The sequence below is a fragment of the Hyalella azteca genome, unplaced genomic scaffold (assembly GCF_000764305.2).
Source record: "Hyalella azteca isolate HAZT.00-mixed unplaced genomic scaffold, Hazt_2.0.2 contig6160, whole genome shotgun sequence".
NCBI classification, from domain to species: Eukaryota; Metazoa; Arthropoda; class Malacostraca; order Amphipoda; family Hyalellidae; genus Hyalella; species Hyalella azteca.
In genome coordinates this window covers 658,208-670,233 of record NW_025936328.1, presented here as the reverse complement: position 1 = coordinate 670,233, position 12,026 = coordinate 658,208, and positions in this window count along the sequence as shown.

Genomic DNA, 12,026 nt, shown 5'->3' with positions numbered 1-12,026 from the left:
CGGGAAGCTTCTTTCTTGTTGTAATCAAATTAAAGCTCCGAGTTTTGGCTGGTCTTTAAACTTTGGCAAATTGTCCAAGGTCCTTAACCGGCTTCTATGAAACATTGTTAGGCGAGTAACTAGAGGGAAATTTCATAAGCGTAAGCTCGGGGAACTTTGAGGAGTCGTTGAAATTTTTCGAATTCTTATAGCGCATGGGGAGCAGACACGAGAAGCATGATGAGGAAGAGGAACTAAATAATGGTTCAACAGATGACTAATTTTTCAAAAGAGAAGTTTTCAAGTTAACTGGAGAAAGGTGAAACAGAAACATGTTAACAATTTGTTCTATTCTTCGAGTAACTAGAGGGAAATTTCGTAGGCCTGATGTGGCGACAGGCCACATCAGGCCTACATTTCAGCGCCGAGATCAATATGTTATGTTATGTTATGTTATGTTATGTTATGTTATGTTATGTTATGTTATGTTATGTTATGTTATGTTATGTTATGTTATGTTATGTTATGTTATTCGAGTGGTTTAAAATTGAAAAATTGAAACGGCTGAACTGAACTGGGATGGGTGGTGACCTCCGGTCACGACCTTTAAATCGGTCATACGAGATGCATAGAAGCTCTTTTACTAGCGTTAAAAGATTAAAAGTTCACAATCGTACGTTAACAAAAAGTTCAATTAAAACGTATTCACAGCAATCCTACGAAAAAAATATTAACAATTTTGTTATGCAACATCCTAATAAAAACACACGGCACACGTGGGTTTTACGTAATTAGCTGCCAGTTTTTTTAAAAATGTACTACCAAAATTATCAAGTGTGATCGTATGAGCCTTGTTGCTATATTGCTTTTTTAACGCAAAAATCACGTTCCCCGCGTACCGTGTTGTTTACTGTTGGATGTAACTGTATAAAAGAGGTCGATTTTAGATTACGAGCTCGTATTTTTAGTTTTCACTCCGCACGTCATTTTCACTCCGGTAAGGGGCACGGAACATTCTGTCCGGCCTACATAGCGGAAGCGTAGGTGCTGCTGGACATGATTAAGGGCAATATGTTATTATTTGTAATGATAAAAAACACCTTTAACGCTACTGCGTTAATTTCAGTGCAGGAAAGAAAGTTTTCATATAGAACATAATACAGTGCTGCAGTATTCCTTTCAGTGATGCAGGGTAAATTTTAATACTGTAGTGTTAGCTTCAGTGCTGCAATATTGGTTTTAGCTTCAGTGCTTCAGAGAAATTTTTAGTGCAGCATATTTAGTAATAATGCTGCGTCGTTATTATTAGTGCTGCAGAGCTAATAATCGTGCTGCAACATTTTTAAATGCTGCAGAATCTTTTAAGATTCTACTGTATTCTTTTTGTTGCGGGAGAGTAAGTCTTTATGCTGCAGTGTCGGATTTAGTTCTTTTTAGAGCGGCATAACAATTTCTCTAGCTGCATAAACGGTTTCAGTGCTACCAAGTAAATTTTTGTGCGGAAAGGCTAGTTTCAGAGAAGCAGAATTGGTTAGACTGCTGTATAGTTAGATTTAGTTTTCGACTTGGTTTTAGTTTGACAAATTTGATTTAAGTGCTGCAGACTTAGTTAAGACCGCCTCACTGGTATTCATGTTGCAACGACAGTTTTAGTGCATGGTGATTTATGAAAAATTCATAAGTCCCCCATTAAATAATTTATATGCATGCGTTAAAATTATTAATTTTTACAAAACGCTCTTGGTACTGCAGTAATATTTATTTTGGCTAACTCACAATTGCTCTGCCATGGAAATTGTTTCGAATTAGTAATTAGGGTAATTAATTTTTATATGAGCTCTAGTTATTTGCCAATAAATTTTCATGCTGCAAATTAAATTTCAGTGCTGCAGCTTTACTTTTTCGCAGGGCACGCAGGATACGGATTTTCCCCTAGCTGCTTCGGGATTTCGGTTACGGGGATGCTGAACTTCCTGCAATGATAGTTTCGTTTCGAGCTGCACTGATGGCACATGTCTCGCAACTTATATTCCAAGCTCGTTGCATTAGTTTTACTTTCGGCAGTGGTGCAGTTAGTATCAAGATGCAGTGCATGTTTCAGCCTATTCAGGTAACTCACTTTAATTTCAACGAGATAAATTATCTGTGACATTTTTTAGTGACTAATTTACATAGAAGGTAAAAAGTGGATACTTTTTGTTCCTTGAGGCTAACACGGACGCCGTGTCACGCCGGGACATTAGGGCTTTGTTTGTGGCTTCTTTTACAACATTCGAAAAATTCAGTTAACTGCAGACATGGTACATGCGACCACATCTTACGAGGGAGATGCACTCTTCCGGAGAATGAACGCTTTGTAGTTTCCCCTCGTAAACTGCGGACGCAGGAAGGCTTGCCTTTGTCCGGCCGTCCGGCCCAAACAAGCCGCCGATTTACAGTTGCCGACCGCCCGATGAAGACGATACAATCGTGGCCAACAAACTTGATTACTGTACGAAGAAGAGGCACATTTATGTCCCAGGTCAGTTACCAGTAAAGTCAAATTATATTACCTTCGCTGGGTCTAAAAAAGTTTCTGCTCGCCGAACAAAATTGCCGTTATTGCAAAACTTATTGTGATGGTTGCGGGGTAGAACTGAAAAAATAAGAAAATTTGTCATGATACTTTTTCATTAATTGAATATCGTGAGATCGTGATTTTACTTGGCTATGGGAGTTATAAAAAATTACAATTTGGATTACACGTCTTTGATAATGTTGACAACAGATAATAAAACGAAAGAATCTCAGTGTAGGCAATAGTAATTTACTGCCTCAATCGTATACTAGCCTTGATGTCGTGATCAATTGTCGTGGACAATTAGAGATTGATATCACAGTAGTGTTCACTGATATTATTTAACGTTAAACAACAGTTCAAAGTGAAGCATAACAAATAAGCCAAAAAGCAATACATTTTAAATGTTTTGCATACAAAATAATAAATATTTTAGTAAAAAACCGCATAAAGTAACCACATTTTATAGGTTTTGTGCTACTTTCGAAAATTGAGTAATAAAATATATAGGAAGTAAAAAGACTAACCATGGAGCTATTGATATTTTTAGGCCTGGTTATAAGTTTTAGGAACAAATTTTGACTCAATTCTCTATGAAGCTTTACACTTGATGCACAAGAAGACATTACCAATTATCAACGACTCGAAGAAAAACAAATTATGTTAAATAAATTACATCAACATAGATCTAACAAGTCATTATTAATAAATGTATAAATAGCAGATTTTAAGCATCCTGACCTGAATCAGTCCATTGATTTTTGAAGTTGAGCTAATATTTTTCAATGAATTTCGCGAGAAACGTTTTAATTTCCCATCAGAAATTACATTAATTTTATTCAATATTTGTATAAACTAAACGGCATTCAAGTTTGGCCAAACACGTAATAACTCGCACTTGAACATGCTAATACTTCTAACAAACATGCTATGATTCTCCAAACACTGCACTAATATTTTGTATCATAAAATTATATAATTCTTAATAAAACATGATATAACTCTCTCAGCATTATATTCAAGTTCCTATTAAAGAAACGCGATGGTTCTCAATCCATATGCTATAACTCTTCAAACATTACATATAGGGTTTATTTTCAAAATGCTATAATTCTCAAAAAACATGCTGTAATTTTTAATTAAACATGCTAAATTCTTATCAAAGTTGCTATTGTACGTCTTAAGAGATACACTTCTTTCCTTCAAACTTAGCACAGCATAGCATCTTCATCGCTTCTGCATCTATAGGAACTCGGAAGAGCGTCTGATCAGTCCTTAAGCAATTTATTGCATCTATTAATTTGTGTTTCAAAATACCTATTAAATTTCAGCTCCTTGTCGACGGCAAAAATTCACAGAAGGTTAATTTTTTAAATCATTATACTCTCTCGTTGCAACCATGTCTTTTCATACTGTACTTTTGCTGTTCATTGTTCCTGCCGAGGAGAAGTACTTTACACTCGTCAGCATTAAAACGCGGCTGACCCGTGTCAGCCCAGTTAACTAAACTGTCAAGTTCATCTTGCAATCGCGCTTTATTTGACGCATCCTTCACTTTATTATAAACTTTTGTGTCGTCGCCATACATGGAGCACACGCTGGACATTACTTCTGGCAGATCGTTTACAAAAGCAACGAGCAAAATGGGCCCAAGAACGCTTCCTTGTTGCACGCCACTGCGCACAGATGCCCAGTCTGACACGGTTCCGTTAATACTGACACGTTGTCGTCTACCTACAAAAAAAATCTCTGATCCATTGGAGTACGTTTCCCTCAATTCCCAAAGACTTCACTTTACGCAAAATCGAGGTACACACTGCATCCACTGGCTCCCTTTCGTTCAGCAGGCTAGTCCAATCATTCAAGGTAGAGAGGCTAGTCTAGACAAGAGGTTAGTGGTGCAGGATCTACCGGCAATAAAGCCATGCTGACAGACTGATAAGAGATTGTTAACCACCATTAGAACCTCTTTTTTTGTGCATTTTAAAACTTGTAATTTTTTAACCCACTTGGCGCTCCTCAATAGCTATAATGCTGTTCAAGTCCTCATCTGTGAACACACTGCAAAATAACTTATTAAGAACGTTAGCCTTGCCCTCATCGAGGATATCTTTCGTTGATCTACTTTCAAATCAGAAATACCTTCGTTCGCCTTACATTTAGAACTAGCGCACAAGAAGAATGCTTTCGGGTTCATATTTTACATTTTGGCAATATCTTTTCAGAAGTTTTTTTTTTACTGCGGTGCTACAGATTTGTTTGGCTTGATTTTGAGCTCTTGCATTTACAGCTTATTATCATCATCGCCACAGTCCTTAAATAACGCTTGTAGGCTTCCTTCTTGGTCTTTAACGTAGCTATAACTATACTGCTCATCCACTGTGTCTTTTTTTACTCCACTGAGCTTAATCTTATATACACACGCATCAACTGCAGACGTAGCCTTATTCATGAGAAATGACCATGACTCGGCCACATTCATGTCCTTAATACAGTCTGGAATATTGGCAGTATTCACTGCTTCGCCGAGTTTAACATAGTCGCCTATCACAAATTTCAAACGCTCACACTTCCGAGGCGTCTTTCCTTTACAGTACTTGACAGTGAAAAACAATGATTGGGCTTTTGCCCAACGAAGCCTCGTGGCGTAGCTCCTCTTAACATTGATTCATCACTAGTAAACACTAGGTGAAAAATGGGAGTCTGTTCACCCTAATAATGGGTTGGCCGCACGAATAATTGACGAATGAATAATTTTTTGTTAGCTATTTTCTGACTTTCCTCAAAAGACTTGCCGAGCTTTAAAAATATACGGAAATCTTTGTTTTGCCTGCCGCAATTCAACTTTTCGGATCTTTGCTCTGCATTGAATAGATAAAATTAAATATTTTACTAAAATTGTGCTCATCCTGCACCGATGACGTAGCGGCGGGGGTTAACCGAAACTGTTGATCGCAGAGCGGTCTCCAGAAAGTTAATTCAAATTAGCTGCTAGTTAGAGCCTGTTACAATCCAATTAAATAAGGCTCAAGTTATACGACTCTCAGTTAATGGCTATATAAGATCTTATCGGCTTATTTAAAATGACAGTCAAAGCTAATTAACAAAGAAAACACAATTTAAATAATTCAAAGCCAATTAACAATGAAAAACTATTCCCTGTAATAAAGTCAATGCGCGACGTCACATGTCCGTGCATAGCAATATGTTCCCACATAGCATCTTTGCAAAATAACGCTATCGAATTCAACGGTATGAAGTATAAACGATAATTTGGCTCCTAAACTGGACAATGTAAACTCTCTCATCAAAATCCATCAAGAATTCGAGCTCGCAACTCCCCACAGTGCTTCAATTAGCAAGAGAAAAAAGGCCACTTTATTAAGCTGTTATTACGACTAATGATGCGGTGCCGTGAACCACAGCGCATTCTTCGTTCGTCTTACCGTATTTTTTAAAAATTAAATCGACTAAGAATATATGCAAAAATGTAGCTTTTGTGATAACTAATAGATTGCACAAAAGAATTTTGTCTATAAAAAGATTTGAATGGTCTTAAGGAAATATTTGTGAATTTTCGTGCAATAATAATTCAATCATTTATTGTCAATTAACGATCATTGCCTGAACGATATTGGCTAGAGTGCTGACTCAGTGTTGCTGGAACAAAATTTGAAGAAAAAAAAAACACTATAATGCATTGGTTCCTTGCCGTAGCGTAAGTTTCACAAAATTGTTTTTAACCTCATTTAAATAAATGCTATACGAGTGAATAGAATTCGTTGCTAACCATCCACCTCCTACTGAAGACAAGCTTTTTTCGTTTCGTTGCCGTTTTTTCTGTTCTCTTTTTAATTTATACGCCGCTCGAGTAAACAGAGTATAAAAAAATGCTTGCCATTGGTTCTTTCCGGCGCCGAGTTCCTCCCATTGAATTCAACGGCATTTCCACGAATGCCATGAAAACGCCTGTAGAATTGAAACAAACTATGGACCTGCCAGTCTAACTTTGGTGGGCGGCAGTTAAGACAATGCAGTAAAACGGTAGAATTTATGCCTTCCGACTCCAATTGCGACTCCTGGTGCCTCTGCCAACCACTTAGAAAAGTTTGCGATGCAAGAATTGGTTAGATGGTTTTCAGTGTGGCATGAAGTTTGTCGTAAATTGCGGGGAGCGCGTCATATGATTTATGCCTTGTTGTTTTGCTGCTCGGAGTTTGTGTTGGTTTCTAGAAAGACATGAAGTGCTGGCATTGAATGCGCCCACCTTTTCTCTGTTGTGCCTTGAGTCAAAATTACTTTCTACAGGTGAAATCAACTGCAGGAATTCCGTCTTGTATAAGGTCACCGTGATAAACAGCTGGGATAGTTTTCATACTTATTTTCTAGCTAAAAATATACTGAAATGATGTATCGAAACGAGTTTTAACCACAAATATCTTTCCAAAGAATATCCAATATAAAGAAAACTTATTTATTTATTGATTACTTAGTGTTTTTACCGCAAAAACATGTTGCCAGTTCTAATTGATAGTTTTGGGACTTGTTAAGTAAAAAATGCAGTGCTTACTAATGAAACATTAATACAACTTTATTTCACTTTAAATTCAAGAACAGTCAGCATTATTCTAAATTTATTGATAATATTCAGTTTTGCGATCACTTTCTGTAGAGAAACTAGCATATTTCTATAAATTATTCAGAACATTGCGGTTTGATTATCATCAAATAAAAAATATGAGTTCATCCGGAATAAACGACTTTAAATCGACAATTTCTATGCAGATGTATAATGCCGGCAAGCTCAGTTCACAAATAATATTCAATTGAGTTTCATTTTTATTCATCTTTAGTGTTGTGAAAAAACGCTCGCCTTTCACGAATAGTGCCACAGGTTAAAATGAGTTTAAAACAAATTTTAAATCATACTTAATTGTTGATTCTGCTGCAAGCCGAGAGCGGCGCAGCATGCAATTAACGACTAAAATTATCACATTAAAGCGCACTTAGGTAAATTCGGATCAAAAATAGAAGTGAACGTCTAAGGCTGACATACGAGTATTAAAACTTGATTGGAATAGGAATAAATTTTTACTAAAATGTCTCATTTACTCGTTCTGGAAAACGTATTCGAAAAATATGTGTGGTCTTGTTAGCTAATATTGCAACTCGTCGACAAAAAAGATTCGAGATGCAAAAAAAGTGTTGCTTCATCTCAATATAAATTGCTACGAACGGAACAAATGTGTTCGATTTGAAATCTAATCAAAATCCAAATGCCTAAATTAGGGGGCGTGTAAAACTATATTAATAGAAAGAATAACCAATGTAGGAGGATAAGCGACTTTATACCTTTATGCCGAAAAAGTGACTGATCTACGAGCTGATATTTATTAAAGAGTGTAAAAATGTGCAAGGAATAAACTAAAGCATGCATAGAGTCATGCCAAATCACATGAGCATTACGCTCCTCGATAAGAAAAGTGTCGTTTTTTTCCAAGAAAGAACAAATGCTTTTTTTAGAGTGAACGCGAACAATTTTGGGTTTCAAATAATCTGTTGTCCACAATACCAATGATCAAATACTTGAAGAAAATAAATGAAGAATAAGTAAGTGGCGTCGATGCATATTGTCAATCATCTTCAGCCAATCATCTTCTATTGTCATCATCTTTCTGTCAATGCAGCTATCATCTTCATCTTCGATTTACACCTACATCATTAGGATCATCATCTACACAAGAGCGAGTTAGAAAATTTCCTTTTATGGAAATTTTATACAACGACTAAAATTCTTTTACGAAGACACACCGAAGTAATGCCTCCAATAGTATTCTTTGTCTTTAGACTTGCTAGGCAACAGGAGTAATATCTTTGACATAATTTAACATTTTTTTACATTTTTTATCTGGAACAAAATACGTGTCATTACATGCTAACTAAACACAAGACCTAAATAAACCTATCGACATTGTATTATGATGCAATAAATAATCAATAACCTACCACCGACATACAAACACAAACATGACATTCCACAAGTCACTGATTGTCACGAGTCTCTGTTAATATTGATATCTTTTAAAGGGATTTATTTGGCATGTATTTTTATTACTTCACCCTAATCAAAACTTCCTATGACGCAGACGTGTTAACATTTAACCTGCGAATCTGAAGCCTCCCAGATTTCCTATACAAGCACTACACTCTTGGTTAAGGGTGCCATAGCTAACACATCCGTTCTTTACTATAAATCCTTATAAGTTACATGGAAGTGCACGCTCACTGCGCGGTGAGAGGAAGCTTATCATGTCTACAAATCTTGATGCGCCGTCATTCTGAAGAGAAACAAAAGATCCTCGAGCAGAGCGCTGTGTGCAGTGAGATTAACGAAGGATCAAAGCAATTCTATTTTCAGTATCGGCTTATAACTCGATTCAGAGAATTTTGTCAACGCGTGTGTCAATAACAGTCAGTCTATTGACTTGACGCTCTGTACATATTAAGATTTTTCCAAAAAATTTTGTTCTGTAAACAGTGTGACGTAACATTGGACGTCTGTGCCTCGTGAACTCTGTTAATATTAACGAATTAATCAAGTACGCAAGTTGCGTTCATATGCTTGATGGGCGAGAATGTCTAATGGAAAGCTTCTCGGGTTTAACCTTGATTGATATATAAATTAAGTTGCCAGCACTTAGCACACTTTTATTATTGAGTAAGTGCAATATAACAAATTTCAAATTAGATTTTAACTAAATTCATTTTCATGAATAAATTGTGAATTCTGCACCGTATAGACGCACCGTGTCTACCCTCGACGAATAGAAATCAGCATCCGAAATCGTTTTCATTCTCTTTTGTCCAGCGTCGGTTCTTCAGGAGATTCCCGTCACATTTTTACGAAAGAGGGGCCAGGGCTCCAATTTGCATGTTAATTCTATCGAATTAGTCGACTTACCTACACAAGTTGGTGAGATGAAGGAATGCCCCTCGTGTATGCAGGCATCAAACGAGGCACGAGGAAACGACTCGTTTCATCTCAGGCCATGAGTTGATCTGTGCCAAGCGGAAGTTTATTATTTTAAAAGAGGTCGTATTAACCATGAAATTGGTGCGGTGCTATGATTTGAAAGTATGCATGTAGATTTTTGCACTGATCTTTTTTCAGGGGGAAAGAAATCGATTGATGAGAAGTTTATAGTGTGTCGACATGAATCGGCCAATTTGTCAATTAAAATTGCGATGAAGTTTACTCAATCGTTTCGGCACTGGGTTTTCTAATTGAAACTTAGAGGGTCAACCTGAGATCCAACCTTAATTGATATTAAACGTTAATGATTTATTTTTCGTCTTTATCTATTGTGATGACGCTATTACTGTGTTTGTCCGGCCCTGTTTACGGAAGCATTCAATTGTAGCTCGACATTCTAATTATTTCTATTAATGCCAAGAGCGTTGGGACCTTCAATCAATTCTGTCGATAATAGTTGTACATTTGCCACGAATATTCAACTCAATTAATTTGGAAAATAGTTCCAACAACTTCTGTTCTGTTAGTGAATTCGCATAAAACTACATGACTGAGCAAATAAAATAATTTTAAAAAGATTTACGTTTGCAATAATTTATAATTTATAATAATTTATTTATTTACACGTGCAGGAACCGTTGCTCGCTGTTCTGTGCGCCACTAAAGCTTTACAGCCAAGGTCGTATTACGTTAATTGGATGCAAGTTCCACCCTTTTTACGTTGAAGCGATCGATCCTCTCGTTATACGGGATATCAGACAGCAAAGCAAGCGATTACTCATAGAAGAAATAATGATTGCATGTTCTCCCTCATTTTCTGCTCTGGGGACAATCTTTTAATTTCATCCTGGAATAAAAATGGGCAAAGCATGAACTGAGCTCTGTGTGCCTGAAGTATGAACTGTTCGAGTATTGGGATAATATGCTGAAATATTCTGATTTCTGAAGGGACTTCATCTTGATGTGTTTGATTCTGATATACTTTCATGTTGTTTATACTTCAGATGATAATTTTTGGTAACTATCAACGAGTGCAATTCGAAGAAGCATGTACATTGATCACCAGCATCTGCGTTGTTAATGTGTAAAAAATCTATTTACAAATGTATTCATACGTTTTATGAATTTCTTACGAGAAGACCTCCACCATTCCTCCATGTGGAGCTAAATTGATAGTTTAAAATGATTGCTTGTAAAGAATTTTTCAGTGACTGCAAACAATAATTCAAGAAGTAGGACTTTCATTCTATTATAAAGTATTAAAACATTCAAGTTCTTTTCGACGACAGTTTTTCCTCTATGTGCGATCTTTCATGCGCTCGTCACGGAAAAATGACTTAAAAGTTTATTCGACGCCGTGTCTAATTTGTGATTTCCTTCCTTCAACAAGTTCTTTCATTCGCACTAATTGTGTAAGTCCTGTTAAGATCCCATATCATAATTAGTAGTCTCCTCACACTCGTCAGAACGTTACTAATTACGGAAGTTATTTCGACAGCTTCATAGCAGACCAAGCTTCAGTTCAGACCTGTCGACCAGTCCTCGAGCGTCAAGTGTTTCTTATTACAAACGTGAGGTGCATGTTTTCTGCAGACTCACAAAAAAAGATTTCATTTGAAGCTCGAATCGAGAAGGAGGGAAATCGAAGGATATGGTCCTTTTTCTGTTGACGAAGGTGTGCTGGACAGGAGCAAATGAAAAATCTGAACATTAAAATTAATTAGAACTTTTTATACTAGAGTTTACATAACGAAAATATTTCCAAAATTTCATTACAATGTATTGACGTGACACAGAGTTTTAACTGGTGTACTATGTAATCCAGATCTCTGTTTCAAATTAGTAAATATTCTATCCAATCCGTCATTTAAATGAAAGAGATCTAGTTGAGTATTTGGAATAATAATTTCAAGGCAATGATAACTAAACAAATTCGTCAGTAAATGCTTAAAACACAAATGAAATGCATATCTTATGATTTTGATTGTTCGGAACTTTGCAGGTTTAAATTGTCACATTTTCATTTATTATTTCATTTCATTAGCCAGTTTTATGTTTTCAAATTTTCATATATTTTCTATTACTCACTTTCATGTATTTTTCTTTTTATGTTCACTTGAAAAATTGCTAGCGCCTACAACTAAGCCTCATAGAAAATCTTAACACTCTAATCATGAGCAGTTATCCCTATTTATCGCTGCCAAGCATCTTCTTTTACCAATCAAACCCATATAAAATCGCTCCATTATTAATAGGAATAAAAAAATTAACGCAATGGTCCTTTAAAATCAGCGTTGAAACTCTTTCATGGCAAAACTCGGACACAGCCACAACATTCTGGTTTCTTTAACAGTTTTTGTCGACCTACGATTGCGTGCATTCGTTTCGCATTTCCAGAGTTCATCCACCCCACGTTCTTAAAAATTAAAGCCCTTCAACGATTTATCGTACATTAAT